Below are 6,657 nucleotides of genomic sequence, written 5' to 3' on the forward strand. Positions count from 1 at the left end.
CTCTTACTTCCTGTTTCTGTTGTACCTGTATTTCAAAGGGTGGAGGCGCAATGGCCCAGTGGTTAGGGCAGCGGACTCGCGGTCATAGGATCGCAGTTTCGATTCCCAGACCAGGCGTTGTGAGTGTTTATTGAGCGAAAACACCTAAAGCTCCACGAGGCTCCGGCAGGGGATGGTGGTGATCCCTGCTGTACTCTTTCACCACAACTTTCTCTCACTCTTACTTCCTGTTTCTGTTGTACCTGTATTTCAAAGGGCCGGCCTTGTCACTCTCTGTGTCATGCTGAATATCCCCGAGAACTATGTTAAGGGTACATGTGTCTGTGGAGTGCTCAGCCACTTACACGTTAACTTCACGAGCAGGCTGTTCCGGTGATTCGGATCAACCGGAACCCTCGTTGTCGTAACCGACGGAGTGCTTCCATCCATTGTAGATGTTTGTTTGTTCCTTTTTGAGGCATACCTGGCTCATAAGGGCCGGTTTCCTGGTTTCCTTGGCGTATAGGTTCCCTACATGGACGGAACGCCGGTCCATCGCAGGTGAGCTGCAAGATGCAGGAGGAAAGAGTGAGAGAAAGTTGTGGCGAAAGAGTCAGCAGAAGTTTGCCATTACCTTCTTCCGGAGTCGCGTGGAGCTTAGGTACTTCACTCATAAACATACACATCACCCTGTCTGAGATTTGAACCCGCAGTCCCTTGACCGTTAGTCCGCTGCTCTAACCACAAGGCCATGTGTCTCCACTATTGTAGATGTGGTCAATGCTGGTGTTATGTAACTGGTACCTGTGCTGGTTGCATGTAAAAGGCATCCTTTGCATGTTGGGTCTCACGAAGGCCATGACAAATGACCGGGGCCTTTGGCAATATGCTGTGTATGAGGAGACCCGTTAAGCCAAGGGACATTCTGGTTGTGGCCAATGCTGGCATTATGTAACAAGCATCCTTTAAACGTTGGGTCTCACGAAGGCCATGACAAATGACCGGGGCCTTTGGCAATATGCTGTGCTTGAGAAGACCTGTGAAGCCAAGTGAAATCATAGCCATGGCTAAAACTGGTGTTATGTAACTGGTACCTGTGCTGGTGGTACATAAAAAGCAGCTTTTGAGTGGTAGACTTCACAGATGCAAAGTCACCGATGCTGGTGGCACATGAAAAGCTCCTTTCAAGTGTTGGGCCTCACAGAGGCAATGATGAATGACCAATACCTTTGGCATTATGTTGTGCCTGAGAAGACCCATCAAGCCGAGTAGAATTGCAGTCATGGCAGATACTGGTGTCACACAAATGCACAAATGGCATTCATGCTAGTGGCACATAAAAGCACACATTACACTCTCGGAGTGGTTGGCATTAGGAAGGGCATCCCGCCATAGAAACTGTGCCAAATCAGACAGGAGTCTGGTACAGCCTTCCAGCTTGCTAGCCTTGGTCAAACCGTCAAACCCATGCCAGCATGGATAATGGACGTTAAATGATGATGATGATGATGATGATGATGTAACAAAAGACATCCAAAAATTATAATTAGAGAAAGGCTACTCAATTGATTGGCAATAAATAATTAACAGGTACTTTCCTGTTTACCTGTCCACAGGTATGCTATCTCTTCTGTCTTTTCTATCACTAATACCATGATTTTTGTTATTCTGAGCTGCCTGCTCTCATGTCTAGATCGACCCACTCATCTTTCCACCCCTCATTGTTATTGCTGTGTCCACAACCCATCCTGGTTCCACACTTACCCCACTATCCTGTCCAGTTATCCCAGAACATCATCCCCCTAAAATTTTTCTCGATGCTCACATCTTTCCTGTAGGTGTTCAGGTGCAACTGCTTAAATGGAACATTGACAGCGTCAGCCTCAGCTGCCTGGGATGACCTGCACAGGTCATGAGTGCTGCCCTTCACTCCTGACACAGGAATTGAAAAAAACAAAAACAAAAACAAGCCAATTACAAGTGCAAAAAATATAGTGCTATTTCTTCGTTTGGTTTAATGTTTAAGAATAGATTATATCAGCATATGATCACTTTCAAACATCATTGCAAAATAGAATGTCTCTATACTTAATCTTTATATATATATATATATATATATAATATTAATAATATATATGCATATATACATACATATATGTACATATTTATATACATACATATATGTGTCTATATATATCTATATATATAAAACTGTAGTTGTGTGAGTGTCTGTCCCCTTCGATTTAGATTCCTAACTACTCCCACATTTTGCGGTGCAGTTTAATCAAATTCGGGTATCTTATAGTCGTGATTCATATCGAGCCCGTCTGGGTATTAGTGCGCGTCTACGATAAGTCTACGTTTTTAAAAATAATTTACCATCATTTTTTTTCCATTTTAATGCATTTTTTCGCTATTATATAAGGGAAGTAACTCTTTAAAAATGTCTACGATGAGTCAACAATTTAAAAAAAATTCCCTTTTTTCCCATTTTTAATGCATTTTTTTGCTATTTTTTGGCTATAACTCTCTAAAAATGCTTATATAGTTATTTCCCTTACAAACCCGAGCAACGCCGGGCGATACTGCTAGTATATATATATATATATATATATATATATACACACACACACATATATATATATATTACAGAGATGTACTTGCATAGTGAGTGACTTGATCTGAGATAGTGTACTGGAATGAAAACAATTGCAGCGTGGAAGGTGTTTATAAGCCATTTAAGAAACAAAAAAAAACCATTAGATTCACGCAAATTTTTTATGGATAACACCATACAAAATTCAGGTGCATCTAAATTAAGTACCATATTCATTTGAATCTAATTGTTGCTGGACTTATATATATAATATATATATATTGTATATATATATATATATATATATATATACATTATTGGTGAATTGAAGAAATGGAGCTGAACGCAGATTGAACAGAAATCGTTTTATTTCATTCTAACACGTGTTTCGAAAGGCACAAATTACCAAAATCCGATTGAATAGGGACCATATTGTGTCTTTCTCTTCAGGAAGAAAAAAGGAAATCCGTTGGAAAAACAAAAACAGAACAGAGGCGGAGCAAAAACAAATCGAACTATGCTCCTAAGAGCCCATGGCGAAACTGTTTATCAGTGTATGTTGAGAACCGGTGCTGAAGAATTCAACGGGTCAGGCATCGGTCAATCATGTGGGTGAGGGTGTATAGATGTTCTTAGTGACCGAGAATAAAGTTCTGACTATTTAAGGAATATTGGATGTTTTATAAGGGGCGAGAAAAAATCTACTTAGAGACGTGGTGTGTGTATACTGTTCTATATATGTGTGTGTTGGCGTAGGGTAGAAAACACAATATGGTCCCATTATTCAATCGGATTTTGGTAATTTGTGCCTTTCGAACACGTGTAGAATGAAATAAACGATTTCTGTTCAATCTGCGTTCAGCTCCATTTCTTCAATTCACCAATAATGTTTTAATTTCAATTATCCGCACCAACGCACGGTTGCAACGCCAGATTGTTGTACCTCCAACCGTGCTGTTTACTGCTGTGATTTTTGCTACTAAGGTATCGGTTAAACTTTTGATTAATCTACTACAAGATTATTCATCTTCTATTTCACATAATATATATATATATATATTATATATATATATTTGTAAAAAATGAAGTTCGAAATGCTGCTGTATTATACAATTTTTAATTTTTATATATACATTATAACATGTTTCAGTTCCTGAAATGAACCTTATCAAAAAAGTTATATATAAAAAAGACAGCTCATGCCGTCAAACACAAGAAATTCATTTATAATACACAACGGAGTCAGACATCTTAGAGTTCATGTATAGTTGATATATAGTTTCATGTATAGTTGATATATAGTTTGAAGTATATGTTCAAGTGTTCGATGCAGTGGCCCACGGTGGCGATACGTATTCAATACAAAAAACAGATCAAAGTGGTGGAAAGCGGTCAATACAGAAGATTGATGTTCCGAAAGAGCGAGGAATTCATTTTTACCTTAAGCACATTGTGATGACCCATGGTGGAAGTTCGCTGGGTGGTTCTAGTGATTTTTTGTGAAATGCTTGGTTTTATATGCCTGTTAGGTGGTCAATCTAGCGTAGCGTGACGTCATCAATGTTTGACCAATCGTTTCGTTAGGTGGCTTTAATCAAGTGGAACGGGACGTCATCATTATTTGACCAATCGCTGCATTATAACTCCCTCTTGTTTGTTTCCTGTCTTGACCAGTCGCTTCGTTAGTCAAGCATAGCGGGACGTCACCAGATTCTGCCCAATCACGACTTATAGCTACATTAGATCTGCCCCCTGTCTGTACTTGTTAGGTGACTATTCAAGCAGAAAAGGACGTCATCAATATTCTGACCAATGACTGTCCCCTGTTTGTATCCTGTCCATTCTAGCAGAGCTAGACGTCATCAACTTGTTGACCAATCAGAATCGGGTCTGACCCTTAGCTGTATCGTATATACATATATATATTGCATGTGTATGTATATAAATATATATATATATATATTGCATGTGTATGTATATATATATATATATATATATACATATATATATTGCATGTGTATGTATATAAATATATATATAAAGAATGTAAGTATATATAAGGTATGTTTATATGAAAAGATTAATGATTCTTTTAAGGAACTATTTTTTCAGGTGTCAATCATAAAGACATTACTCAGGGGTCTTTGAGTTTACTTGCTGATTCTGGTCTGTCTTCTAAGAAAGGGCTGTGGCATTCTCATCTCTGGTATTCTTTTCACCTATTTCCCTGAGTGTATAGGTGGAGTGTGGGTAAGGGGGTGGTTCGGATTTTGGGTAGAGTTGCAGGGGGGGGTGATGGGAGAAGGGGGGGGGTACACTGGAGATGAAGTGTGGCATTTATCAGTGTGAATGGGGTGTGGGTGGCATGGGTTAGTGTGGGATGAGTATGTTGAAGGAATTACTGCCTCAGCAATAAATAACGAAGTGAAGGCTAAAATCCCCAGAATAATAATAATAATAATAATAATAATAATAATGATAATAATAATAATAATAATAATAATAATAATAATAATAATGATAATATGCAGAATATGTGGAGATGGACAAGAAACAACAAATCATATTATCTCTGGCTGCCCAGTCCTGGCGAAGAAGGAATATATTTACAGACATGATAGAGTTGGAACCTACATACACTGGAAGCTATGCCAACATTATGGAATAACAACAGAAAAAAGATGGTATAAGCACACACCAGAAAAGGTCACAGAAAACGAGAAAGCAAACATACTCTGGGATATGCCAATACACACAGATAGAGAAATTAAGGCCAACAGACCAGATATAGTTGTCAGAGATCATGAAGAAAAAAAATGCTTTCTAATTGATGTATCAATACTGGCAGATGACAACATGTCTCTAAAAGAAATGGAGAAACTTTCAAAATACAAAGACCTGGAAATGGAGGTAACCAGAATGTGGAATCTAAAAATAGAAACAATTCCTATCATAGTAGGTGCATTAGGCATGATAAAAAAATATTCAGACAAATACATAACAAAAACACCAGGACTTACAAACACATATAACATACAGAAAATTGCACTACTAGGCACTGCACACATCCTACGCAGAACACTTTCCATACAATAACCAGCAGAGCATCACAACAAATTACATCACATACCCAAGGCACACAGAGCTGCGCTCGGTAGTGAAGTGAAAGCACGCTATAAAAAATAAAACTACTGAATAATAATAATAATTACGGTGATGTACTTGCATAGCAAGTGACCTGATCTGAGATCGTGTGCTAAAACAAAATTTGGAGGGAGAGGACTAGTCAATTACATCGACCCCAGTGCATAACTGGTACTTAATTTATCGACCTCCAAAGGATGAAAGGCAAAGTCGACCTCGGCAGAATTTGAACTCAGAACGTAGCGATGGGCAAAATACTGCTAATCATTTCGTCCACCATGCCAATGATTCTGCCTTAATAATAATGATGATGATGATGATGATGATGATGATGATGATGATGATATAATAATAGTGATAATGATAATGATTATAATAATAATAATAATAATGATAATAATAATAATAATCAATAATATAACAATAATCAATAATAACAATAATAATAATAATAATAATCAATAATAACAATAATAATAATAATAATAATAATAATAATAATGATAATAATAATAATAATATTAATAATAATAACAATAATAATAATAATAATAATAATGATAATGCTGATGATGATGATGATGATGATGATGGATGATATCAAACTTTCTGGTAAAGATGAATCCCAATTACCTTTGCCCATATAATACAATAAATGAATTAATTGCATCGCAATTCTTAACATTTATGTATTAACTTTATTGGGTACTTCACTAGCAGTATATTGGATATATGTTATCCCATGGAGGGTTGCATTTACAACTCCTATCTCAATTTGTGTGTGTATATATATATATATATTATATATATATAATATATATACCGGAGTAACACATAAAAGTGAAAAACAAGGTGGTAAAAAGAGTACTCAAATACCAGTGGTAGAGTAATTACTTTATTTAAAAGCAGCAGAAAATTCAACAAAACCTGTTACTCTG

This window comes from Octopus sinensis, linkage group LG29, assembly GCF_006345805.1.
Source record: "Octopus sinensis linkage group LG29, ASM634580v1, whole genome shotgun sequence".
In the NCBI taxonomy this organism is placed as follows: domain Eukaryota; kingdom Metazoa; phylum Mollusca; class Cephalopoda; order Octopoda; family Octopodidae; genus Octopus; species Octopus sinensis.